The 26,694-nt window shown below is 48.2% G+C and overlaps 1 protein-coding gene and 1 long non-coding RNA gene across 3 annotated transcripts in view; one reads left to right on the top strand and one right to left on the bottom strand.

The window, feature by feature from the left end:
* Positions 1 to 26,694, bottom strand: part of LOC115660743 (zinc finger protein 883-like) — a 573,128-nt gene that overhangs the window by 177,085 nt on the left and 369,349 nt on the right. The gene's annotated exons all lie outside the window — the stretch shown is intronic.
* LOC115660752 overlaps positions 24,588 to 26,694 on the top strand; it is a 33,852-nt gene continuing 31,745 nt past the window's right edge. The window contains exons 1-2 of one of the 2 annotated variants that reach the window (XR_004002911.1): positions 24,588 to 24,683; positions 26,049 to 26,063. This is a non-coding gene — a long non-coding RNA (uncharacterized LOC115660752). Of the gene's footprint in view, positions 24,736 to 26,048; positions 26,064 to 26,694 lie in introns of both variants that reach the window. The other variant, XR_004002912.1, reaches the window with a different exon arrangement.

The raw sequence follows: 26,694 nt of genomic DNA, 5'->3' as shown, positions 1-26,694 counted from the left end.
GATTGAAAAAATTGGGGTTGTTTAGTCTGGAGGGGCGGGGGAGGGAGGGAATAGGTCTTGAAGTAGGTAATAGTTGCTATGAAGAGCAGAGTGATAAATTGTTCTCCTTATCCACTGACAATAGAACAAGAAATTATGAGTTTATTTTGCAGCAAGGGAGATTCAGGGATTATCTAAGGAGACTTTTAAGATAAACACCTAGGATGGGCTAGGTAACACTTTGTCCTGACTCTGCAGGGGATGGACTAGATGACCTGTTGAGGTCCCTTCCAGACCTACATTTATGTGAAACTCACACTTGGGGCTTATCTTCACTGCCCAGTTAACTCGGGTGTTGCCCCTACCCTGGCTCCTGTCCATCCACACAAACCCTCTGGCGCATGTGTGATGCTGCTTCACACCTGGGTTACCCAGCCCGTGCTGGAGTAGGAGAGAGTCTGATAGCCTCTCTTGGTAATCTGCCCTCTCTGCACTGAAAATCCAGACTTCACCTGATAGTCCTCTAATGCTGTCCCACAATTCACTGGAGGGGGGAGGTAGAGCAGCTCAGCTAAGAACCAGCAGCTGCACCACCTCACCCTCCTCTGTGCCCCCTCCCCCATGAAATCTGAGAGCCTTGCATGAGTGAATGTGGCCCCAGCAACTTGGACAGGACTCTTTGATCTGGCTGTTCACCTGGGCTAGGCCAGCCCTAATGCTGATCACCTGAGTTATGCCTTCATTGCAGAGTTAATCCTTGGAGACACCCAGGCTTCAAAAGCTCCTGAACTTCAGGGCAGCTTGGATCCAGGCCTGCCCTGCCTCACTGAGGGGCCCTGGTGCCTTAGTGAGGTTACACTAATGTCTCTTTAGGAAACTCTGGCTGCACAAAGGGACCTGAAGCATGTGGAAATGGTCTCCTGGAACAACAGGCTGCAGAGGGGCCTCCCTGGGTTGGATGCAGGCTCCAAGCTAGCCCGGCTCCATGCCCCAATGTAGGGAACAGGTTGCAGCTGCATTGGGTGTAGCTAGAGTACAGGTGCTATACCTATGTTCTGCTGCCCAGGGGCCATGAGAAGTAGAGCCCCATAAGTCAGAGCAGCCCAAAGGTTGCTCTAATTTGCAGGAGCAAGGGCAGGAGCAGCTCAGCCCAAGTCTAGGGAGAGCTAAGGTGGCCTGAAGGCAGTCCCCCTGTTCCGCTCCCCACCTCTTCCTGGACTGGGCCGGAGCAACCAAGAATCAAACCCAAGAAATTCGGCACTGCTGCAGATGCATCAGGTTCACTGCACATACAGATATGTCTACACAACAGTTGGGGAGAGTCTCACAGCCTCGGTAGATGAGCTTACAGTAGTGGGGCTTGAGCTAATACAGTTAAAAATCACAATGTGGATGTTGTGGCTTGGGCTCTTAGGCCAGCTTCACACTGTAGGTTTGAGAGTCCAGGCTCCAGTCCATGCTATTGCGTCCACGCTGCTATTTTTAGCCTGCTACTTTAAGCACCACTAGCTCAAGTCTCTGTCCAGTCGGGAGGTTTGCTCCCAGCTGCAGCATGTGGACCGACTGAGTGGTGCTCTCTCAGTAAGCACTCGGCAAGGCAATGATTTGTTTCCAGCTTGCCAGTTTTCTGGCTCTGATGCATCCCTAAGAGGTCCTCTCAGCTGCCTCCCCCTACGAGCAGCTCTGGAAGTAGTGAGCAGAACTCATGATGGTACCTCCCTGCTGTCTCTGCATAGTGGCATCTTGTGGCTTCTCTTCCAGAATAACAAGAAAAGAGCCAAAGAGCTGGCCACGTGCCCCTACAATGCTCGCCACAGAGTCCCAAAGCGAGAGCTCCAGTTGCACATCTCCGCCTGCACAGACAACAGGGCATCAGAGCTGTTCAGTGGTAAGTTTAGGAGAGTGGGGGAGAGCTGGTGGTAGCACACCTGCTTTAATACGTGCCTGCTTCTGCTGACTGACTTGACCTGCCCCAGCCTAGGGAGACTGCAAGGGAATCTGTTCTAGGGCATTTTGCACTGGACACCAACGCAAGCCCCGAGCAATCTGTAGTTCATGTGTGCATACCCTGCACTCATCACAACTACTGTAGGTCCACTTGGTCTGAGCAAGGCTGAGTGCTGTTGCCCAGCACATCCCTCTGTACCAGCAGCAGCAGCAGGTGCTGGCTTAGCTGCACTGCTGTAAATTGTGACCATGCAGAGTTTGCTCTAGTGGCTGAAATCCCAGCATAGAACAGGCTGGGCTTCTGCAGCTCTTCCTTCATTGACAGATTCTGCAGAAATTGGCTAGAAATCCCTTTCCCTCCTCAATGCCCATTGCCTGCAGGAGATGAACAGCTGGCTCAGGATGTACCCTCCTGGCTAGCTGGGGGACATGCTCCCTGCCTGGCACAGCAGGTCACTGAGGAGCCCTGGTCTCTACCATCTGCTCACTGGGGCAGGAGCTACTGACTCTCCTAACATCTCCCGGGGGAGGGAGGGCGGCAAACCTGCATCCAGAGAGCAGAGCACTAGGGGCCAGCATGTCTGAAGTGCCCAACACCACAGCATGTCTGAAGTGCCCAACACCAGGCTTAGGGTGTTGGGCCCTGCTGAATGGCTAACTAGGTGCTGAGGAGAGCCAGTGGGGAACTTCTTTTGTCAGAAAACACTGTGCTTCACTGATCTCCATGAACACCTCATGGGAAAGGGTTCTTTGGGCTTTGACACACACTGCAACTTGGAAAATCTTAGTCTCGTTCTTTGACTCTTGAAATAAGAAAATCCAGTTTTCTGGTTCAAAATGGCAACCTGCCAACCTGAAACATATTCTCACCAGTAACTGCACACCGCACCATAGTAACTCTAGCTCAGGAACCAATCCATGCAACAAACCTCGATGCCAACTCTGCCCACATATCTACACCAGCGACACCATCACGGGACCTAACCAGATCAGCCATACCATCACCGGTTCATTCACCTGCACATCCACTAATGTAATATATGCCAGCAATGCCCCTCTGCTATGTACATCGGCCAAACTGGACAGTCGCTATGGAATAGGATAAATGGACACAAATCAGATATTAGGAGTGGAAATATACAAAAACCTGTAGGAGAACACTTCAACCTCCCTGGCCACACTATAGCAGACCTTAAGGTGGCCATCCTGCAGCAAAAGAACTTCAGGACCAGACTTGAAAGAGAAACTTCTGAGCTTCAGTTCATCTGCAAATTTGACACCATCAGCTCAGGATTGAACAAAGACTGTGAATGGCTTGCCAGTTACAGAACCAGTTTCTCCTCTCTTGGTTTTCACACCTCAACTGCTAGAACAGGGCCTCATCCTCCCTGATTGAACTGACCTCGTTATCTCTAGCTTGCTTGCATGCATATATATATATATATATATATATATATATATATATATATATATATATATATATATATATATATATATATATATATATATATATATATATAAATATATATATATATATATATATATATATATATATATATATATATATACACACACACATATATATATATATATATATATATATATATACCTGCCCTGGAAATTTCCACTACATGCATCTGACGAAATGGGTATTCACCCACGAAAGCTCATGCTCCAATATGTCTGTTAGTCTATAAGGTGCCACAGGATTCTTTGCTGCTTTTACAGATCCAGACTAACACAGCTACCCCTCTGATACTGGTTCAAAATGACAATTTGAAACTAATTGTAGTTAAAAGAGTCAAAAATGAAAAATTTTCACTTGAACCAAATTGCGGGGTGGGGGGAGAGCTGATAAACTTGGTGGGTTTTTCGTTTTTGTCTGGTGGCTTTTACTTTTTGTCCTGCTTTCAGACAGGAAACTCACATTTCCTTGGTTTTCCTGTCTCAGCTGTGATGAGAACCTGGGCCCACAGCTGTACTGAGAACTCTGGAGATCAGTGTGTTTGGCTGATGGCATCAGCTCTGCGTGAGCCCCCTTTATAGCAGTGGAACCATATTGGCCCCATTATGTAAGGTCAGGGTGATTGTGGGGAGTTCTCTGGTCTTCCCAACTAGGGCTGTAGGAGCCAACACTTCTCAGCTTGTCAGGCTGGTTGGCTTTTAAAGGCTTCTCCATTCTGTGCATGGCAGGAACTTGAGGGAAGATGAGCTTGTGCTCTGGGGAACAAAGGCTGTCCAGCTGGCGGAGTGAGCTGGGGCCAATGTAGGAGAGCAGAGACCCTGGACACACTTCAGTCTGACCTGAGCCTGACTCGGAGAAGATTCTCTGAACTCTCCTCAAACTAAGGAGCATCTCCAGTTAAATGTGGCCTCTGACTCCCAAGGTAGTGCTGGACCTCTGGCTAACAGAACTGAGCCCTGATCCACTTAGACAATCACATTTCACTTCTAGACCAGCTACCCTGCTTCTCCTCTTCCTTCCAAGTCCTGTAACATGTCTCCTCTGCTTGCAGGGACATCAATGACTTTCAGTCCCAAGCAGGAACTGAAAGAGACTCCAAGATCCTGGCAGTGTCCCCCCGCCAAGAGGACTAGGAGGCAGGTGAGTGGTGGTGAAGAAGCTGTTGTCTGTGATGTAATTGGCATGTGGTACCTATGCCTCACAGGACTTGTCTGAGGCTGTGATTACACTACAAGTGTTATAGTGCAGGTACTTACTGCAGTAGTGGAAGCAGGTTTTTTTTAGTCACTGTAGTTTAGTCGAGAAAGCAGCTAGGTCAGTGGAAGAATTCTTCCATTGACCCACCGGTCTCTGTACCAGGGCTTAGGTTGGCTTAGCTACATTTCTCCGTGGACGGGGGGTGGGGGGGCGTGAATTTTTCACACTCCGAAGCAGCATAGCTAGGTCGACCTACATTTTAGGTTAGACCAGGCCTTAGAGCAGGGGTCGGCAACCTTTTAGAAGTGCTGTGCTGAATCTTCATTTATTCACTCTAATTTAAGGTGTCCTGTGCCAGTAATACATTTTAATGTTTTTAGAAGGTCTCTTTCCATAATATAGAACTAAACTATTGTTGTATGTAAAGTAAATATGGTTTTTAAAATGGTTTTTAAAAGCTTCATTTAAAATTAAATTAAAATGCAGAGCCCCCCAGACCAGTGGCCAGGACCCGGGCAGTGTGAGTGCCGCTGAAATTCAGCTTGTGTGCCATAGGTTGCCTACTCCTGCCTTAGAGCGTGAAACCACACACCATGCTGCCTTTAGCGTTACCTGTCACTACTATACCTTGTCTACACATGGAAGCTGACTGGCGTTCAGTGATCCTTCCCTGAGTACTTCAGAATCCGTGACTTCAATTCCAGAATAATTCATGTGCTTCATAAGTGAAGAAATCCTGGAATAAAATCATGCTTGTTCTGAAATGGCACTATCCCAGAATAGCTACTCTGGTCAACTCCCCCTGTCGATAACCCACTTTAGACAGCTGTGGGCTTTTGCTTTATATAGGATTAAAGGTTTAGTGTTAGATTGTGGTGGCTAGGGTTTCACTCAACCAGTTTAACACATGCTAAAGTACAACTGTTTTATCTTGACTAGCTTAATAAACTAAGCTGTATAATGCAACACTTACCACATTTAAATTCTAAACAAGGTGTCCAGTGGGCAGGGGTCTGAGGGTGTGTGGTTAACATGTCACATCCCACTGTGGCCAAAGTAAGCTGTAGCTGACAAGGCTGTGTCTGTCTCCACTTGGGGAATTTTGGGGGCACTGACAGGCATACCCCCTACCCCCCTGTGCTCCTGCTGAGCTCTCACAGCTTCAGTATTGTTGGCATTTGACATCAAGGCTCTGGGGCTGCAGGTTTAATATGGTGGCACTTTGTTTCCAGCTGCTGAGGTTTCTACTGTGCCGGGGTCCTGCTGGCTTATCCAAAGCAGTGGGCATCTCTTCTCAGAAGTCCCATAACATGGACAAGGCCAGCTCCCTGCTGCTAAAATCAGTGAGAGAAACCACTGGCTCCTCCAGGGCAGGCTGAACCCTCCTGCTGGATCTTGCATAAGTAGTTAACACATTTCAAGGGACCATTCATGGTGAAGTGGCCTTTTAACACCCCTCCAGTTGTGGGGGGGAGTGGGAGGGAGTTGTGGATTATTGATTACTGTAATAAACCATAAATCCAGTATGCCATCATGTACCAGCAATGCCCCTCTGCTATGTACATCGGCTAAACTGGACAGTCTCTAGGGAAAAGGATAAATGGACACAAGTCAGATATTAGGAATGACAATATACAAAAACCTGTAGGAGAACTCTTCAACCTTCCTGGCCACACAGTAGCAGATTTTAAGGTAGCCATCCTGCAGCAAAAAAACTTTAGGACCAGACTTCAAAGAGGAACTGCTGAGCTTCACCTTAACTCAGTGGTCCCCAACATTTTTCATCTGGCGGGTGCCAGATAATGAGCTACAGAGGACCATGGCAGCGAACGAGCATCCGCCGAAATTCCGCCGACTAGCAACAATGTCAATAGGCAATACCGCCGACAAGCTGCATCATCCAGAGGCGTCACTGTGAAAATGCCGTCCATTTTTGGCGGTGACACCTCTGGATGACGCAGCTTGTTGGCGGCATTTCAGCTGATGCTCGTCTGCTGGCCAGTATGCGGGTGCACTTAGATACCCTGGTGGGTGCCATGGTGCCCACGGCACCATGTTGGGGGCCCCTGCCTTAACTGATCATTCACCCATTGTTTCATGTTCTGTGTGTATATATATCTTCCTACTCTATTTTCCACTACATGTATCCGAAGAAGTGGGCTGTAGCCCACGAAAGCTTATGCTCAAATTTGTTAGTCTCTAAGGTGCCATAAGTACTGCTGTTCTTTTTGCTGAGCTTCAGTTCATTTACAAATTTGACGCCATCAGCTCAGGATTGAACAAAGACTGAATGGCTAGCCAACTACAAAAGCAGTTTCTCCTCCCTTGGTGTTCACACCTCAGATGCTAGAAGAGGGCCTCATCCTCCCTGATTGAACTAACCTTGTTATCTCTAGACTGATTCTGGCCTGCATATTTATACCTGCCTCTGGAAATTTCCATTACGTGCGTCTGATGAAGTGGGTATTCACCCATGAAAGCTTCTGCTCCAATATATCCGTTAGTCTCTAAGGTGCCACAGGACTTTGTTGCTTTTCATAAATCCAGTGTGTCTCAGTCCATGGTGGGTTGTGGGGTTTGTTTTGTGTCTAGCAAAGATAGAAGTCGGCACCATTTTAACTTCTGAAGAGCCGCATGTGGCTCCAGAGCCACAGGTTGGCCATCCCTGATCTAGACTATCCCTGACAGGTGTTTGTCTAACCTGCTCTTAAGAATGTCTAATGACGGGGGATTCCACAACCTCATTAGACAACTTATTTCAGTGCTTAACAGGAAGCTTTTTTCCTTCCCCTATGACTAACCTAAACCTCCCTTACTGCTATTTAAGCCCATTGCTGCTTGTCCTATCTTCAGAGGTTAAAGAGGACAATTTCCCCCCCAACAACCTTTTATGTACTTGAAAACTTTTTTTTTCCTCTCTCTCTCTCTCTCCTCAGTCTTGTCTTCGCTGAACTACACAAACCCAATTTTTTTCAATCTTCCCTTATAGGTAAGGCTGTGGTTTAGTCACAGGTATTTTACTAAAAGTCATAGGCCGTATTGTACTATACTCCTGACTAAATCTTGGGAGTGCTGGGGGACAGAGAACCGTGGCCAATGAGAGCTACTGGGAGCTGAGGGACATGTTGCTACTTCCAGGAGCCCCCCATGGTAAACATCGCCCAGGGCCCTTACCCCTCCCATGCCCCAGCCCTGAGCCCCTTCCACACCCAAACTGCTCCTCTTGCTGTTGGGTGGGGTGCCCAAGACTGACCCAGCCATGGCTGGTGCAACAGGCCCAGGTGTTGCCTGAGCTGCTCAGGCAGCCCTGGAGCCAGCTGCACAGGCTGCTGCAGGAGTCATGGAAAGTCACAGAATCCATGACCTCTATGACAAGCTCACAGCTTTACTCATAGGCAATGTTACCTCTAATTTGTTTCCATCCATGTTATATGCACTGAGGTATGTTGAATGTGCACCACCAGTAGAAACAACCTATAAATATTTAAATTTACCATAGTGATAATTACTCCAGCAAAGACAGGTTAGGCATTTTAGAACTCACTACTCAAACTGTCATTTACTTCAAACCATTTCTCCAGTTTGTCCACATTTTAAATTTTAATTGTATCCTCCAAAGCACTTGAAACCCCTCCCAGCTTGGTATCGTCAGCGAACTGTATGCATGTGCTTTGTATGCCCAGTTGTTTGAAACCAAATATGGATTCCAGTGTGAGGTGGCAGGGGTGTGCAGTTGAGGGGAAGGGGGGGTTATTTCTCTATTGAAGCAGGTTCTCTTGGAGTATTTGGGTGTCCCATTCTATGATTGGAGTTACTTCTCTGGAGTGTCCTTTGGTGAAGGAAGTTTTGAGTATGTTAAGGTGTATATCTCAGACTGGCTGCTTCAAGCATATTTTGTGATATCGGAATGTTTAACTGTAGATAACAGACTTTTTGGCACCCCAATAGCCTGAGAGAACCTGCTTCAATATGGAAATAAAACACTCTTCAGACTACACACCTCTAGTTGTCACCTGCCAACCCATGCTGCAACCCAAACAGGTACAATGCATACCAGATAGGCCTCTCCTGAAATAAACCTTTCCTGAACCCCTTCTTTTGCCTCCCTCAAACTCTCCAAGGTCCACACAGACTGAACTCACCACCTCAAAGCAGCACTAGGCCCTTCTGGAACAACAGATGCAAAACTTGTAGGCCCATCTCTACTGCTACATTGATCACGCCCCCCTTCCGCCCCTCCACACACCCCTCTACCTCTTTCAAGATCTAGGGCTCTTACATGTGCCTATCAGACCATGTGGTGTACTAAATGCCCCAATAACTATGGGGGTGTGACGGTGCTACCCATGGGAGCCAACTGAGGTCACTCAATCAGGGTGAACTGCAAACAAAACGGGGCAGACAAACCCCAAACACTGGTGGTTATTCCAATACTTAGATTTACCAACCAGCACAAAACAGCTTCTATAGTACCTCACTGATCACTTAGAAGTCCAAACAACGCAGTTCCCTTAAAGTACCCAGCCTCAGGCCTCCGTCCAGACACACCTGTCAAACATATGATGATTCCTGAAAATCTTATCTCATCATATAAAAGAAAAGGTTCTTCCAATCCCAAAGGATCAGCCACACACCCAGGTCCAATTATAACTTAGATCTTACCCAAAATACATGCTATAGCCAATTCTTATTAACTAAGCTAAAATTTATTAGAAAAGAAAAGAGAGAGAGTGTTGGTTAAAAGGTCAATACACATACAGACTTGAATTCAATTCTTGAGGTTCAGATACATAGTAGAGGTGAGCTTGTAGTTGCCAAAGTCCTTTTAGGAATAGTCTATAGGTTATAGTCCAATTTCCATATTCAGGGTGACTCCAGTCAATGACTGGGGATCTCAATCTTTGTGGCTTAAGGTTTCCCCCTCTTGAAACCCAAAGCAGATCTGAGATGAAGCAGGATCGTGTCCCAGGCTTCGTATACATTTCCAGCAGCCTTTCGGCCTGAGAAAACAATAGGTTTAACTCCTTCTCCGAAACATCCTGGCAATTAGCACAGAGTAATTTATCCATTAAACAGTTCAGATACAGGTTACCACAACCTTCAAAGAGACACACACTATTATTATCTATTTCACTCCAGTGTCTTCCTAAATGTTAATATTCCTTTTTTGATCTTTGAATTAAAACTATAGCAATAGACAAGACTTGTTTGCTTACATCACAAGACCTGAGCAAACACCTCCCTTTCTACCTCTAACAATGCAGACTTGCATTTCAAAGCTCTGTTCATTTACATATCTTGCTAACCAGTTCTTAAGGTTCACCCATGGGGCAGGTCAGTCGGTGAGGTGAGTTAATTAACTCTTTCTGGCCCTGTCACCTTTCAATGAGATATTATATTACACTCATAACGTCACAGGGGGTGAACCCAGACAGACCATCACTGTGCTCTCGAATGAACTCTCTCAGAAAAATGTTAAGGCAAAAATACCTATCACCTGTGGGTGAATAATTTTCACAAAGTCATGACTCTATATCTGACCTCAGTCCCCATCCTCAAAGGAAACCTGCACACGCCCTTCAAAAGATAGGCCTGAAAGCTTAAATTCCTAACTTTGCTAGACACTAAAAATCGTGAACTGAAGAGACACACTAGAGTTATGTATCGGGGGGTAGCTGTGGCACCTTAAAGACTAAGTGAGGCTGTCAGGGAGGACTAGCTCAGTGGTTTGAGCATTAGTCTGCAAAATGCAGGTTTGTGAGTTCAATCCTTGAGGGGACCATTTAGGGATCTGAGACCAAAATCTGTCTGGGGATTGGTCCTGCTTTGAGCAGCAGGTTGGACTAGATGACCTCCTCAGGTCCCTTCCTGCCCTGATAATCTATGATTTAGTTGGACATAAACTTTTGTGGATTAAAAAAAACCCACTTCTTCAGGTGCATAGAGTGAAAATTACAGATGCAGGAATAAATATACTGACATATGAAGAGAAGGGAGTTACCTTACAAGTGGAGAATCAGGGTGGATGTGGTTCTCTCCCAATAATTGATGCTGATTGGCTGGTTCCTCAGTTTCTTTGAAAGTGTGGGGCACAATCTCTCACCATAGTCAGTGTAGTGTGGCGATGAATTTTTTCCCTTCAGTCCATTTGGTATGTTGTGCATCTGTTTGCACTTGGAGAGGAAGATGATATGTCTGTATCTGTGCAAAAGCTTATGCCCAAATAAATCTGTTAGTTTTTAAGGTGCCACTGGACTCCTCATTGTTTTTGTCAATAAAGACTAACACAGCTACCCCTCTGATACTTGGCACCATGCAAGGCACTGAATTTAGGCATATGAAGTGGAAATCCATAAACTTCATGAACAAACTCACACAAATACAGACTATATGGTGAGAGATTGTGCCACACGCTCTCAAAGAACCTGAGGAACCACCTGATCAGCATCAGTTGTTAGGAGTGGACCACATCCACCCTGATTGACTTGGCCTTGTCAACACTGGTCTTTAAGGTGCCACCAGACTCTTCATTGGATTTATGGCTTATTACAACAATCTGTAACCCACTAACATTTCCCCTCGCCTCCAGCTGTCTTCCGAGGGGTTTTAACGAGTCACTTCACCTTGAATGGTCCTTTAGTGTAAGTAGTTAGCGCATATTCTAAACAATCTGTTCCACCTTGTGTTTAGCTGTGATGCTCTGAGTACCTTTCCCAGCCCTGAAGAAGAACTCTTTGTGGTTCTAAAGCTTGCCTCTCTCGCCAACTGACATTGATCCACTAAAAGATATGGTCTCCCCTACCCTGTCTCTCTCATATCCTGGGATGGACACTGCTATACCAACACTGCAAACATCTCATGAGTTGTCAGCCTTGTCAGTCTCTTACAAACAAGTCTATGTCCTGCTCCAACCCTTTGTGCCAGGCCCCAGCCCTGTCAATTGCAAGCTTAACTGTTGTGCAGGTATAAAACTTCTCTAGCCTGTTACTGAGGGCCTGAGCATGTAGCCATTTAGGGTGTTGGCAGTGCTCCCAAATCCCGAGAGAACTCCTTCCAACAGACCGGCTGGCACCCCTGGCATTGTGATTCCTCTACATGCCCATGCCCCTTATAACTCGGGAGGGCAACAGGAGCACAGTGGGCACTCATAAGAATGGCCATACTGGGTCAGACCAAACAGAACAGAGAAACTTTCAAGTGGTCCACTCCCAGCTTCTAGCAGTAGGAGGCTTAGGACAGCCAGAGCATGGAGTTCCATCTTCCTTCTGAAACACGGCTCAGGAGAACTCTGGAACGGGATCTGTTCCAAGTAAGTGGGCTAGGGAAAGAGCAGGGCCAATGGCCTCTAGTTCATGTTATCTGTGGGTGTAGAGTCTTGGTGTGTTCAAACCGGTCCAGAAGCCTTTCATTGTGCATTCACACGAAGCTTTTTCTCCTCAGACGCAGATGAGTCTACTGCCACTTCTCCTTTTGTTCTTGGCTCCAAGGCAAATCACACCTTAAGCACAAGTCAAAGGTAAGAGCTAACTCTCCTTTGGCATCTTTTAGCAGCCACTCTGCACCCCTTTGGGAAAAGAGGGCCACAGATCAGGCCGGGTCCCCCACTGGCGTGAATGTCCCAGCTCTACTATCAGAGGGGTAGCCGTGTTAGTGTCAAGAACTATGGCACTGGTAACTTTATTGCAAGTCTCATGATCCTTGGTGGCTTTTTTTGTAAAGCCCCAGCAGCTGGGAAGCTGAGTGATTTAAAACAAGTATCTAGCCCTGCTGGTTGAGAGGAAAGGTTGAAAACATGGACTGTGTAAGCCTAAATGCTCAGTAAGCAGCAGGCAAAAATAAACCAACTCCTAGAATTTCATGAGGTTTTGAGGCTTGACTTTTAGGCTGGTTTGTGTTTAACACTTGGGGCTGGCCACACTGTCTGGCTAGCTGGGCTCTTGCCCCTCTAACAGCTCTGTGGACTCCTGCAATAGTCACTCTTGGTTGCTGCCGTTGTAGTTGGGCGACCAGAAATCCAATGGAACTTCACTACAAACACTCCTGTAATACCCAAGGCTGTAATGGGCCTGCTTCTGCTCCTCTTACACCCATGCAATCTGCAGCCCTTAGTCAGGCTGTGCAGGTGTAACTGAGGTCAGAACTGGGCCAGTACATGGTTCTGCTGGGCATAAATGGAGCCACCAAGAGAACTGCTTGGAGACTCCTGCCTGAGTTTGCAGAGGTGGGAAAGAACTGATGTGCCCAGGTCTCACAGATAATGTGAACACTGTCACAGGGCAGCTGACCCCATAGGTCTTGGCCCCATCCATGACATGTTTTTCCCCAAGTGGGGAAAATGAAAGTCATGTGACTGGGTCATGTGACCCACCAATCAGGTTTCTGTGATAGGTGAGGAAAAGTCCGGGGGAGCTGCAGAGAAGAAGGCAGTTCCAGCTGGGTAGGATGGGGAGCAGCCTGCCAAGGCAAGTAAGGCTCCAGGCAGAAAGGCCTGTGAGTGGGAAGGAGGCAGCAATCATGTTAGAAATACATTGCTCTGCTCCTGTTACACTCCCCCCACCCAGTGCATGAGGGAGGAAACCCAACTCAATTTCCGTTCCTTTGGGTCTGTCAGGATCCAAAACATCTGCCAGGGTCAGAGTCTATTAAATTCCAATAGCAATTTCACAGACATCCATGGAGCTTCTCGTAGCTTATACCCATGTAACTGAGAGCACTGGTGCTCCTTGGTTCTTAACCCTTCTCATGGCTTAGGGCTTGTCTTCAGTTCGAGTGCCAAAGCTGTAGTCCTTTAGTGATGATGGGAGGGCGTAGCTAATGAGAGGGGGTAGCTATGTCGATGGCAGAAGCCCTCTTGTCGACACAGCATTGTCTACCTGGGGGGCTAGAGCGGTATGAGGGGTGGTGTACACCTGGCCGCAGACAATACAGTGTGGCGAGTTCCCAAGCTCTTGAAGCCTGGCAGCTACAGGGGCACTAGGGGCAGGGGATCCAGAGTTCAGTGGAATGGCAGCCACACTGTAGCTTTGGAGGACAAAGAGCTGAACACCAGAGATGTCGGGGGCTCTTAGTGGGAGTGAAATATCCCGCTAAGGGAACGCAGGCTGAGTTCCAGAGCAAGACTGGATATGCAGGAGCGGTCAGCTGTTGGCTGCTTCACTTTGATATCCTTGTTTTGTGAGTGGAACATGTCCAGCTCCTTCCCCCATTTAAACACATGGCAGCAGGAAATGCTGACTTATGCCAGTTAATGTAAAGGTGCTTTCTAAGCAGGGTCCGAGTGGTGGTAGCACCTGGGGACCTCAGATGGGGAGCAGGACCCCGCTGTGCTAGGGGCTGGGCAAACAAGCCAAGACTGTTCATGCCCCAGAGAGCTCGTGGTCCAGCCACTGTGGGCACATTCTCCACAAACCCTCCTGGCCAGGAGTAAAATCTGTGCAGGTGCCTGAACAGCTGCTGTTTGCCAAGGTGGGAGGGGGTCATCGTTCACCTGGGCTGAAGGTCCAAGCTCACATATGGGCTGCATTGGGAAGGTACATGCCCCTTCCCTGGGGACAAGACTTACTTGATATCAGGGGTATTATGGGGAAACAATCCAGTGCACTCTGGCATGGAACAGGATAGAGAGACCCTGCCAGGACTTCCTAAGGGAAAGTCCAGCTGGCAGAAGGGGGAACCTTCAAGCACAGAAAGGTGGCAGATCCCAAGGAATGCCATGAGGTCCTATTTAGAACTGGCCTTTCAGAGCTGGGTAACCTGGACTACGGTGTACAAGGCAGTGGGGATGGAGCTTATGGAGGCAGAGTCTCGTGATTCAGGCATGTCCTATGCAGAAAGCATGTGGGAGCTGTCTGAAGGGACTATCTGGCAGCCTGACATGGGCCATGCTAAGTCCTCATCCTAGTGGACGTGTACTAACTCCTCTCCATTTCCATCTCATTGTCCAGTGTTGGTGAGACAGGCCAGGATGGAAACCAGCAAATGCAGGATGTGAGCACCTCAGCAGCAGCATGGACTCCGAAGGGTCACTCCTGGAGAAATGGTATGAGGCCAGGACACCATCGGAGTGGGACTAAACTTTTATAAGTGTCTGGGAGGTGGGGAAGGGTCATGATATAACATCAAGTTTATCACACGAGCCCGTATGTCCCTGCTGTACTGGGTCCGTGCTGAGTCTTACTGTACTCATGTCTTGGGCATGTCTTGTACTCCAGGACATTTGCTGTCTAGTCTCTGAAGGGACTACTTACTAAGGTACTTGCTCAAGGCACACTGCTTTCATGAGCAGAACATGTCCTGCAGCTGGGAGTCAACAATCCCATGGAATGAGGGAGCAGTCGAACGAAGATCCTAAATGAGGGTAGACTCCAACAAAGCTGCTCCCTGCCCAAAGTGAATGTTACTGAACTAGTGTCACTTCCTGAAAGTTCGGTGTCCTAAAGGACCTTCCTCCACTAGAAACAGGCTGATGTTCCTTTTGAGTCAGAAGTTCTCTGGGGCTATATAGTGCACACTAAAATAGTGCCCTCTTGTATAAGCAGCAAGTAACCCTAAGGCTTGGTGTGTGTACAGATCTTGTCCTGGGGCAGTTAGATCAGTGAGGGGTGTGACTTTTTAGCACTGTAGTCCCCAGTACCACCCCTAGAGTGGATGTAGTTCTACATGTTTATATCAGTAGAGTTTATTCACCTTCTCGTATAGGAATAGTATCCCAGGACTAGCACTCTTATACCAGCATAACTGCCTCAACACTAGGGTGCATCCCTTTAACTGTACTGGTATGGCCAGTGGCTCAGCCCTTCAATTTGATGCCTTGGCTTCTAACTCTGAAAACATGGTCTTCGTCTTCTGTAACCTTGACATAACTCGATCATGGCATGTGACATTACAGCAGGACCTGCTGTTTATAAATGTAGTACCTTCCCCTGCCTGTAGTCTGTCATAATTTCTGACTCTCTCTCTCTCTCTCTTGCTCTCTCTGCAGGCTGTCTGTGAGGCTCTTGCTATGGGAAAGAGCAGCCTGGAGAAGAGCTGAAGCTTTTAAACTTGTAGATTTCCCCAATAGCCATTTTAAACATGTTCTTAGTGTCCAGACTGAGAAATAAAACTTCCCTTTGTATCAAAAGTGTATTGAGTTCTCTGCTCCCAGAAGAGACCATGTCAATGGCCTGACAGGTGCCCCAGAGCGACATTAACCCTTCTGAAAGGTGCATTTCCCATCTACTCTTCCTTCCCAACAGAGGTGGCTTGGATGGAATGAGCCCTTCATTGCCTTTGAGGAGCGATTAAAAAGACTGGGATTTTTCAGGAAAAGAGACGACTAAGGGGGGATATGATAGAGGTCTATAAAATGATGACTGGTGAGGAGAAAGTGAATAAGTGAGTATTATTTATTCCTTCTCATAACACAAGAACTAGGGGTAACCAAGTGAAATTACTAGGCAGCAGGTTTAAAACAAACAAAAGGAATTATTTCTTCACACAACGCACAGTCAACCTGTGGAACTCCTTGCCAGAGAATGTTGTGAAGGCCAAGACTATAACAGGGTTCAAAAGAACTAGATAAGTTCATGGAGGATAGTTCCATCAATGACTATTAGCCTGGCTGGGCAGAGATGGCATCCCTAGTCTTTGTTTGCCAGACACTGGAAATGGATGACAGGATGGATCACTTGATTACCTGTTCTGTTCATTCCCTCTGGGACATTTGGCGTTGGCCACTGTCAGAAGACAGGATACTGGGATAGATGGACCATTGGTCTGACCCAGTATGGCCATTCTTATGCCTCTTAAGATCTAGTGGCCCCATATAGCCTGACCTAGTTATCACAGGCCAGGAGTTTCACTGTTACCCCCATATGAAGCCTAGTAACCTGTTTGATTAAGCATCTTCCAAAAGGCCTCCAGCCTGGATTTGAAGACCCCCCCCCACGAGAAGGAGCATCCATCCCCTTCCCATGGGAGTTTATTCCAAGGGGTAATCATCACCACTATGAAAAATGTGCCTTATTTCTAATTTGAATCTGTTTACTTTCACCTTCAGCTACTGCCTCTTGCTCTAACTTTCTCCCCTAGATTGAAGAGCCCTTTAGATCCCAGTATCTGAGACCCCAAGGGAGGTATGCTGATAAGCTCGTGTTGATAAGCTGAACAGGCTGAGCTCCCTGGGTCTCACTGCAAGGCATCTTCTCCAGCCCTTGAACCATTTCTGTAGCTCTTTTCTGCACCCTCCTCCATTTTTCAACACTTATTTAAATTAGGGCTGTGGATTAATTACAGTTAACTCATGACTAACTCAAAACAGTTAATTGTGATTAATCGCACTGTTAAACAATAGAATACCAATTGAAACTTATTAAATATTTTCTTTGTTTTTCTACACTTTCAAATATATTCATTTCAATTACAACACAATGCAAAGTGTACAGCACTCACTCTATTATTTTTATTACAATATTTGCACTGTAAAAATGATGAAAAAATAGTATTTTTCCATTCACCTCATACAGGTACTGTACTGCAATCTCTTTATCATGAAAGTGCAACTTACAAATGTAATGGGTTTTTTGTTGCATAACTGCATTCAAAAACAAAACAATGAAAAACTTTAGACCCTACAAGTCCACTCAGTCCTACTGCTTGTTCAGCTAATCGCTCAGACAAACAAGTATGTTTACATTTGCAGAAAATAATGCTGCCTGCTTCTTGTTTACAATGTCACCAGAAAGTGAGAACAGGCATTTGCATGGCACTGTTGTAGCTGGCATCACAAGATACTGGTGTTGGTCCTGCTTTGAGCAGGGGATTGGACTAGATGACCTCCTGAGGTCTCTTCCAACCTAATATTCTATGGTTTTATATTTACAGGCCAGATGCACTAAAGATTCATATGCCCCTTCATGCTTAGGCCATCGTTCCAGAGGACATGCTTCCATGCTGATGACACTCGTTAAAAAAATAATGTATTAATTAAATTCGTGACTGAACTCCTTGGGGGAGAACTGTATGTCACCTGCTCTGTTTTTTGGCCCGCATTCTGCCGTATATTTCATTTTATAGCAGTCTCAGATGATGACCCAGCACATGTTGTTCATTTTAAGAACACTTTCACTGCAAATTCGACAAAAGACAAAGAAGATACCAATGTGAAATATCTAAAGATAGCTACAGCACTCGACCTAAGATATAAGAATCTGAAGTTCCGTCAGAAATCTGAGAGGGATGAGGTATGGAGCATGCTTTCAAAAGTCTGAAAAGAGCAACACTCTGATGCGGAAACTACAGAACCCAAACCACCAAAAAAGAAAATCAACCTTCCGCTGTTGGACTCTGACTCAGATGATGAAAATGAACATGTATCGATCCGCTGTGCTTTGGATCATTATTGAGCAGAACCCATCATCAGCCTGGATGCATGTCCTCTGGAATGGTGGTTGAAGCATCAAGGGACATATGACTCTTTAGCACATCTGGCATGTAAATATTTTGTGGCGCTGGCTACAACAACAGTGCCATGCAAAGGCCTGTTCTCGCTTTCAGGTGACATTGTAAACAAGATGCAGATTGCATTATATTCTGCAAATGTAAACAAATTTGTCTGAGCGATTGGCTGAACAAGTAGTAGGACTGAGTGGACTTGTAAGCTCTAAAGTTTTACATTGTTTTATTTTTGAATGCAGTTTTTTTGGTATATAATTCTACATTTGTAAGTTCAACTTTCATGAGAAAGAGATTGCACTCCAGTACTTGTATTGGGTGAATTGAAAAATACTGTTGTTTTTGTTTTTTACAGTGCAAATATTTGTAATAAAAAATATAGTGAGCACTGTACATATTGTATTGTGTATAAATATGAAAATGTAGAAAACATCCACAAATATTCAAATAAATGATATTCTGTTATTGTTTGACTAATTTTTTTAATTGCTTGACAACCCTAATTTAAGTTTTTTTTAAAAGGCTAGCTGGCTGTACTGGATGCAATATTCCCATATCTGTCTCACCAAGGCTAGTTAAAGAGGTAAAATTACCTCACTACTCCCTTTTTTTAAACAGACATGGATTATATTAGTCCTCTCAGCTGTAGCATCACAATGGGAGTTCACAAGTTACTTCTTTTCGTCTAAGACCTGTAAATCCTCTTCAGCCAGTGCTGTCCAGGATCCAGTCCCCCATTCGGTAGGTATGGCCTGCATTCCTTGTTCTGAAATGACTGTTCCTTGCATTTGGCTGTAGTAAAATCAATGTTGTTTGAAGGGGCCCAGCTTAGCCTGTATTTTCAGTCTTCTGAACATATTGTCCCATATCCTCTAACAGTGACTTGCTTTCTTCCTTTGAAGCTAGTTGCAACCCTGCAGAGGCTCTCACTTTTGGATGATGGTGTCCAAACTGTGCTAAAGCCTCTTACAGGTAAAGTGTTCCTTGCTCCCACTTCCCTGCAACAAGACAGTGGATCTATTAACTGGGCTGCATGCAGCATAGTCTACCCCAGTACAAGGTGCATTTGTCACAAGCTGCTGTCCATTTGCATGAGAGCTACCACTAGAGGGTTGCATGCATCACAGCTTCTGTAGGCTGAGTTCATTGTGAACAGCAGGGACTCCTTGGGTGCTCCCACTTCTTCCCCTACCACTCTGCGTCGTCCTCTCATTCCCCTGCACTTTAGCGACTCCCTAAAGCCCCACTTGTGACAGGGACTGTGTGTACCCCATATCAGAGTCCCCCATATCCCTTCCATGCTGGAGTCCTTAGTTCTTCCCCGATGGCAGGGGTTGTGTGCGCACGCTCCTCCCCTCCCAATTGCATTCAGAAGTTGTGCTCTCTCCAAACAGATGCCATGAAGTTGAGTGCAGTGTTGTAGCCATGTTGGTCCTAGGATATTAGAGAGAAGATGGGTGAGGTGATCTCTCTTACTGGACCAACTTCTGCTGGGGAAAGCTTGTCTCTTGACTCACTACCTTGCATGTAAGGCCTTGCAAACTGGGCCAAAAATCACTTAGTTGGACTCTTCTGTTGCTTTAGCTATAGGTAAAACTCTAGCCTGTCTCCAGGGTGGATTCTTCTAGCAATGACCAGCATCACAGGGCTCCTCTTGAGGGGGCAGATCTCACATAAACAGGGAAGGAAACTGGCTGTAAAAACAGCCATGGCTGGGCAGAGCGGTGCAATCTTGTTCTGGCATCTCAAGTGGATGGGAGAGTATTGCGGTTTCCTCTAATTTGATTCTTGTCCACACTATCACTGTTCCTTTAGCGGATTACTTAGCTTCCCCTATGTCAGATCCTTGGAACCATGTGCTGTGCTCTAGGGAACCCCTCCGTGTGCCTGGCCCAAAGGGGACTGTGATGTTCTGTACCTTGTGGGAACACCCTACAGCCCCACATTCATTCTTTTAATATGATTGTGTGGTATCTAATGCAAAGTTTGTCATGTTGGATGTCTTCAGAAGGCTCATGATATACTGAGCATTGTTGCTATGGTAATGTTATAGTAATTGTTATAGGTTGTAATTTCATGTATATAATTTTGAGGCTGAAAATGTGTCCTCATGGCTTAAAACAAGCCCAGGCAAAAACTCCCCAAGAGCAGAGGGGAAGTTCACGCCTCATCAGGCCATGTATGGAACAAACCCAGCCCAGCCTCACAGGAACAGAGGACACTGGCCTAGGCAGCAACAAAGGACCTGTTGGACTCTCAAGTGAGTCACCCCCCTTCCTTTGGTCAGTTTGGCACAGTGATGAGGTAATGCTCACCTGACTCTGAAGGGGACGGGGAAACAAAGTGAAGAGGGAAGAAACATGATAAAAGGGAGAGACATTTGCCATGCTCTTCCTCTCTATTCCAACTACATCTACAGACATCTACATCTACAGACACCAAGCGACTGAAGAACTGATCAAAGAGGAGAGCCTGGCTGAAAGGGCAACCAGCCAGCCTGTGGTGAGACACATCTAAGTTTGTGAGGACATTGAAAGTGTTAAGATCGGTTTAGAATGCATTTTGCTTTTATTTCATTTGACCAAATCTGACTTATGTTTTGACTTATAATCACTTAAAATCTATCTTTGTAAATAAATCTGTTTGTTTATTCTACTTGAAGCAGTGCATTTGATTTGAAACGTGTCAGAGACTCCCCGTGGGAGAACAAGCCTGGTACACATCAATTTCTTTGTTAAATTGATGAACTCCTATAAGCTTGCAGTGTCCAGCGGGCATAACTGGACACTGCAAGACGGAGGATCCTAGGGTTGTGTCTGGGACCAGAGATATTGGCTAGTGCCATTCGGTTGCATAATCCAAGGAGCAGCTTACATGGCAGAGGCTGTGCGTGAACGGCCCCGGAGTGGGGGTTCTCACAGCAGAGCAGGATAAGGCTGGCTCCCAGAGTCAAGTACTGAAGTGACCTAGCAGATTACTGATCCAGATAACACCAAGAGAAGGTCACAAGCTCCCATTCTTCCTCAAAGGTAAGTCCGGTGGCCTCAGTACCTCAGACTGAGCCTCTGGGCTCCAGCATGCCTGCTTCACACCATGAGCTCTGCCCAAGGAATCCAAGTAGGATAGACTTCTGCTCAGACTTTGCCCTTGGCAGGGATCATTGCACCTCAGCATGTGTTTGTAGTAACACCAGGCAGCCTTTTCAAAAGAGGTTAGAGCTTATTAATCCCCTGGAACACAACAGCAGGAAGGCCTTATAGTAGCACAGCGAAGCAGTGGTAAAGACAGGTCAGAATTCAGAGGGGCTGCTGTCGGGGTGCTACCTAGCCAAGCTCCTCTCTCTGTGTCCCTTTGTCAGTCCGCTGTGCCAGCTAGTGTCTCTCTCCAAAGGCCAGCTTAGATCCTAGCCTGCTGTCAGCTCTTTTCCATTGTCTTGCAGCTCACGCTGAGCTTACATCTTCCATCTGCCACAGGTCCCTGGGGCATCCTATTGTCTGTCTGGGTTTCAGCCTGTCCTTAATCTATTCATGTCACTCCAGGCACCTGTGACCCAAGCACCGCATGTCTCCTGCAGGAGCATTTTGACCCTTCTGTCCCCACTGGGTAGCAACCCCTACTCAAGTAAGTCCTTGCCCTGCCCCTATTCATGAAAATATAACTGAAAATTCCCACTTGGCCACACTCCTTCCCCTCACTTCCCATCCCCAGCCAGCTCCAAACTGAAACCCCCTCCAGCTCCTCCTTCTCTGCTGAGTTTGTTTCCCAGGCCAGGAAGCCACCTGACCTCTTTGTTCTCCAAAACCTTTAGCATCCCCTGGCAAGGAATTCCACAGGTTGACTGCGTTGTGTGAAGAAATAATTCCTTTTGTTGTTTTAAACCTGCTGTCCATTAATTTCATTTGGTGACCCCTAGTTCTTGTGTTATGAGAAGGTGTAGCAGAGTGATTCCTGCTCCTACCCTGTGGGGCTTGAAACAGCCCATGAGAGGGCTGTGGCTAGGGCAAGAAGCCTGGGCAGATTGGAGGAAAGTAGGCTCAGCTGGGGCCATGCCCCAGTCAGGCCCAGCTGGCCCCTATAAAAGGCTGTGAGCCAGCAACCCAGACAGTCTTCCTCTGCCTGTAGAGGGAGAAGGGCCTATCTGCAAGGTGTCAAGAAGGAAACCTAGAGTGGAGCAGGGCTGGGGAAAGGCCCTGGGAGCTCCAGCCTAGGAAAGCCCCAGGCTGAAGCCTGGTAAGGACCCTCAGGTATTGGGTTGCAGGGGGCAGCCCATGGGTAGGCAGAGGCAGCAAGTCTGAATCCCCTTTGCCTATGATGAATGGCTTACACTGCAGTCTGCCCCAGTGAGCGGGGGGCTAGATGGGGACTGGCAGTAGCCAAACACTGAGGTGAAGTGGGGAGAGTGGGTGGGAGTTCCCTTGGGAGAGGGAGACCCTGAGGCTGTGAGGGTTTACTGTCAGGGGTCAGCACCCCAGGTAAAAGGGGCACTGGGGTCCTGGGATGGCCACAGGTAAGGTGGATCACTGGCCTGCAGAGGGCACTCTGGAGCTGGAATGAGCTAATTCCCAGAAGTCACCAGCAGGAAGTGCTGTGGAGGTGAGTCCAGGGCCTTACAGAAGGATTAAATAACATTTCCTTATTTACTTTCTTCACATCAGTCATGATTTTATAGACCTCTATCATATCCCCCCTGCCCCGAGTCATCTCTTTTCCAAGCTGAAAAGTCCCAGTCTTATAAATCTCTCCTTATATGGGAGTTGTTCCATACCTCTAATCATTTTTGTTGCCTTTTTTTGTACCTTTTCCATTTTCAATGTATCTTTTTGAGATGGGGCAAATCCAGCTGCATACAGTACTCAAGATATGGATGTACTATGGATTTATATAGAGGCAATATATTAATTCTGTTAATGTTGCATTTGATTAGTCACTATACAGTGCCTAGCACAACAGATCCTTGTCCATGACTAGGGCTCCTGGGCACTATGCTAAGACAAATAATAACAATGATGATGCAGAATAGACCCAAGCTCTTCCTCCTATACGTGGGTTGGCTCTGCAGAGTTAAGAGGATAAAATGCAACAAATCCTCCCCTTCTCATTTTTGTTACAGCTTTGATGCCAGTACACACAGAGAGCAGGCCAGCTAAGGAGAGGCCATTTTTAGACAGCCATGTTTCAGAGCAAAAGCACGTCATAGTACTGAAGTGACATCTTTCAGAGGCCCCAGCGTGTGCTGGGCAGCTTAGTCTAAGTGGGGCAGCCCTCCCTACTTGACCATGCTCCCAGCATACAGCGGGCCAGACATCCGGTTTTTGATCGGAACACTCAGTCAAAAAAGGACCCTGGCAGCTACAGTGAGCACTGCCAACCAGGCTGTTAAAAGTCCAGTTGGCAGTGCTGCAGGCCTAAAGCAGGCTAGTCCGTACATGTCCTGGCACTGCGCTGTGACCAGCAGGTCCAGCTCCTAGACAGGGGGGCCTTGGGGCTCTGTGTGTTGCCCCCACTCCAAGTACCAGCTCCACCCTCCCATTGGTCGGGAACCTTGGCCAATGGAGCTGGTGGGGCAGTGCCTGCATGTGAGAGCAGTGCACAGAGGCCTTGGCACTGGCCTAAGAACTGAACCTTCTGGGGACTACTTCCGGGTGCAGCACAGAGCCAGGACAGGTAGGCAGGCAAGCAGCTTGCCTTAGCCCTGCTGTGCCACTTACTGGGAGCCACCCCCAGCCCTGAGCACTGCCCACAAACCCAGAGCCCCCTCCTGCCCCCAACCTCCTCATCCCTGGCCCCACCCCAGAGCCTGCACTGCCAGTTGGAGCCCTCATGCTCCCTGCACCCCAACCCTTTGTCTCAAGATGCAGCCCCCTCCTGCATACTGAATCCCTTAGCCTCAGCCTGGAGCCCCCTCCCATGCCCTAAACCCATCATTTCTGGCCCCAACCTGGAGCCTGCACCCCCAGTTAAAGCCCTCACCCTCTCCCGCACCCCAACACCCTGCCATAGCTCACTGAAAGTGAGTGAGGGTAGGGAAGAGCAAGCCACCAAGGGAGGGGGAATGTAGTAATTAGGGGGGCAGAGTCTCAGGGAAAGGGCAGAGCTAGGGTGTTTGGTTTTGTGTGATTAGAAAATTGGCAACCCTAAGTAGCTACAGCTCCCTTGCCCTCAAACTGCACTCCCCGAGTGCACTGCTCCCCCGCCAGCTGCTTCACCTTGAGCCCTGTTCCCATCATGCCCTGCCCCTATTCAGGGCGCAGTCCCACCATGCACTGCTCTCCCATGCAGGCTGCATTGTATTCCTCCACCACCACTGTCCCAGCGTCCACCGTGGCCCCTTCGCTACACTCCCGCCACGCACCCCGTGCTCCCACCATGCCCTGCTCCATTCCAACCCCAACCCCAACCCCAGGGGGCGCTGCCGCTAACTAACCCCAGCACAGAGAGACCAAGCACTTCCCTCACAGCCCGCCCCTCCCTGTGCTGCCCGGCTAGCCCCACCTGGGAGGGGTGACTTGAGCAGCCTCGTTATGGTGCCCGATGTGGGCGGGGAGTTAGAGCCTCACCGTGGGCTCAGAGTGGCAAGGGGGGAGGAGTTTCCTACTGGCTGCTCCCGAGCCGAAGGAGCCGCCTTCGCATTAAGGCCACGCGCTGGTTCGGCGCAAGCCTGGTTGGTAACGGCTGACGCTTCGGGGCCGGGAGCTTTCTCCCCCTTAATTCAGGTGCCCCGGCCGAGTAGAGGGAGGGGTGGGGGGCTCTTCTCGCGTCTCTCCCTAGGGGCGGGTGGTTGGGGGAGGGGCGGGAGGCTCTTCTCGCGTCTCTCGCTAGGTGCGGGTGGTTGGGGGAGGGGCGGGAGGCTCTTCTCGCGCCTCTCGCTAGGAGCGGGTGGTTGGGGGAGGGGCGCTCCCGCTAGGTGCGGGTGGTTGGGGGAGGGGCGGGAGGCTCTTCTCGCGCCTCTCGCTAGGTGCGGGTGGTTGGGGGAGGGGCGGGAGGCTCTTCTCGCGCCTCTCGCTAGGTGCGGGTGGTTGGGGGAGGGGCGGGAGGCTCTTCTCGCGCCTCTCGCTAGGTGCGGGTGATTGGGGGAGGGGTGGGAGGCTCTTCTCGCCTCTCTCTCGCTAGGTGCGGGTGGTTGGGGGAGGGGCAGGGGGCTCTCTCGCTAGGTGCGGGTGGTTGGGGGAGGGGCAGGGGGCTCTCTCGCTAGGTGCAGGTGGTTGGGGAGGGGCGGGGGCTCTTCTCGCCTCTCTCGCTAGGTGCAGGTGGTTGGGGAGGGGCGGGGGGCTCTTCTCACCTCTCTCTCGCTAGGTGCGGGTGATTGGGGCGAGCCATGCCGCGTAGGCGGGCCTGGGCTCAGGCCCTGCTGCCGGCCCCTGGGTGGACAGCGGCTGCCGTGCCCCGCCTGGTCCCAGCTGTGCAGGGAGCTGCGAGCCTGTGCAGGGCTGGGGAGATCGTGTTGCCCAGCGCCCCGGCTCGTGGTGTGGCGGGAACGGCCCATGCCACTGGGGATAGCAGAGTGCTGGTCCTTGGCTGCCCACGCCTCAGCGTCGCACGGCGCCACCCCCCAGGCTATGGGCCGTGCCTCCTCTGCAGCGTCCTTTGACTGGTGCATGTCCCCCATAGTGCCCTGTGGGCCGGGGGCAGGTGGGTTAGGACACACCAGTGCCCTTACTGGGGTGTTCTAAGTCAGACCATACCAGTTTGTCAAAGGCACCTCTGAAACACTGGTTCTGGGCCAGATCTGCAGCTCACACTTTAGAGAGGGATACACAGCTGACACCCACGGCCCATGTGTTCCAGTTTTATTAGGCATCTCCTTTTTGCCTTTTTTTAAATAAACAACCATATTTTCTGGTTGGCAACCAAATCTGAGATTCAGGTTGCCTCTGGAGTGTGTGCGCAGTCCTTTAAATTCTGTCTTATTTAGATTTATAATTATGTGAGGAAGGATTTTTTAGATGAGTGATGCATTCAAATTGTATGAATTGCAGTGAAGACAGGAGATAATCTAACTCTTTGCCTTTTTTTTTCTTTCATACAGATCATAAGCCACAAGGTGGGTATAAAAGTGTTGACCTGTCAGGCAGGTGGAGTGGCTCAGGATAGACTCATAGACTCTAGGACTGGAAGGGACCTCGAGAGGTCATCGAGTCCAGTCCCCTGCCCTCATGGCCAGACCAAATACTGTCTAGACCATCCCTAATAGACATTTATCTAACCTACTCTTAAATATCTCCAGAGATGGAGATTCCACAACTTCCCTAGGCAATCTATTCCAGTGTTTAACTACCCTGACAGTTAGGAACTTTTTCCTAATGTCCAACCTAAATCTTCCTTGCTGCAGTTTAAGCCCATTGCTTCTTGTTCTATCATTGGAGGCTAAGGTGAACAAGTTTTCTCCCTCCTCCTGATGACACCCTTTTAGATACCTGAAAACTGCTATCATGTCCCCTCTCAGTCTTCTCTTTTCCAAACTAAACAAACCCAATTCCTTCAGCCTTCCTTCATAGGTCATGTTCTCAAGACCTTTAATCATTCTCATTGCTCTTCTCTGAACCCTCTCCAATTTTTCCACATCTTTCTTGAAATGCGGTGCCCAGAACTGGACACAATACTCCAGTTGAGGCCTAACCAGCGCAGAGTAAAGCAGAAGAATGACTTCTCGTGTCTTGTTTACAACACACCTG

This window comes from Gopherus evgoodei, chromosome 13 (assembly GCF_007399415.2).
Source record: "Gopherus evgoodei ecotype Sinaloan lineage chromosome 13, rGopEvg1_v1.p, whole genome shotgun sequence".
Taxonomy (NCBI): domain Eukaryota; kingdom Metazoa; phylum Chordata; order Testudines; family Testudinidae; genus Gopherus; species Gopherus evgoodei.
This window is presented reverse-complemented; position numbering and strand designations above follow the sequence as displayed.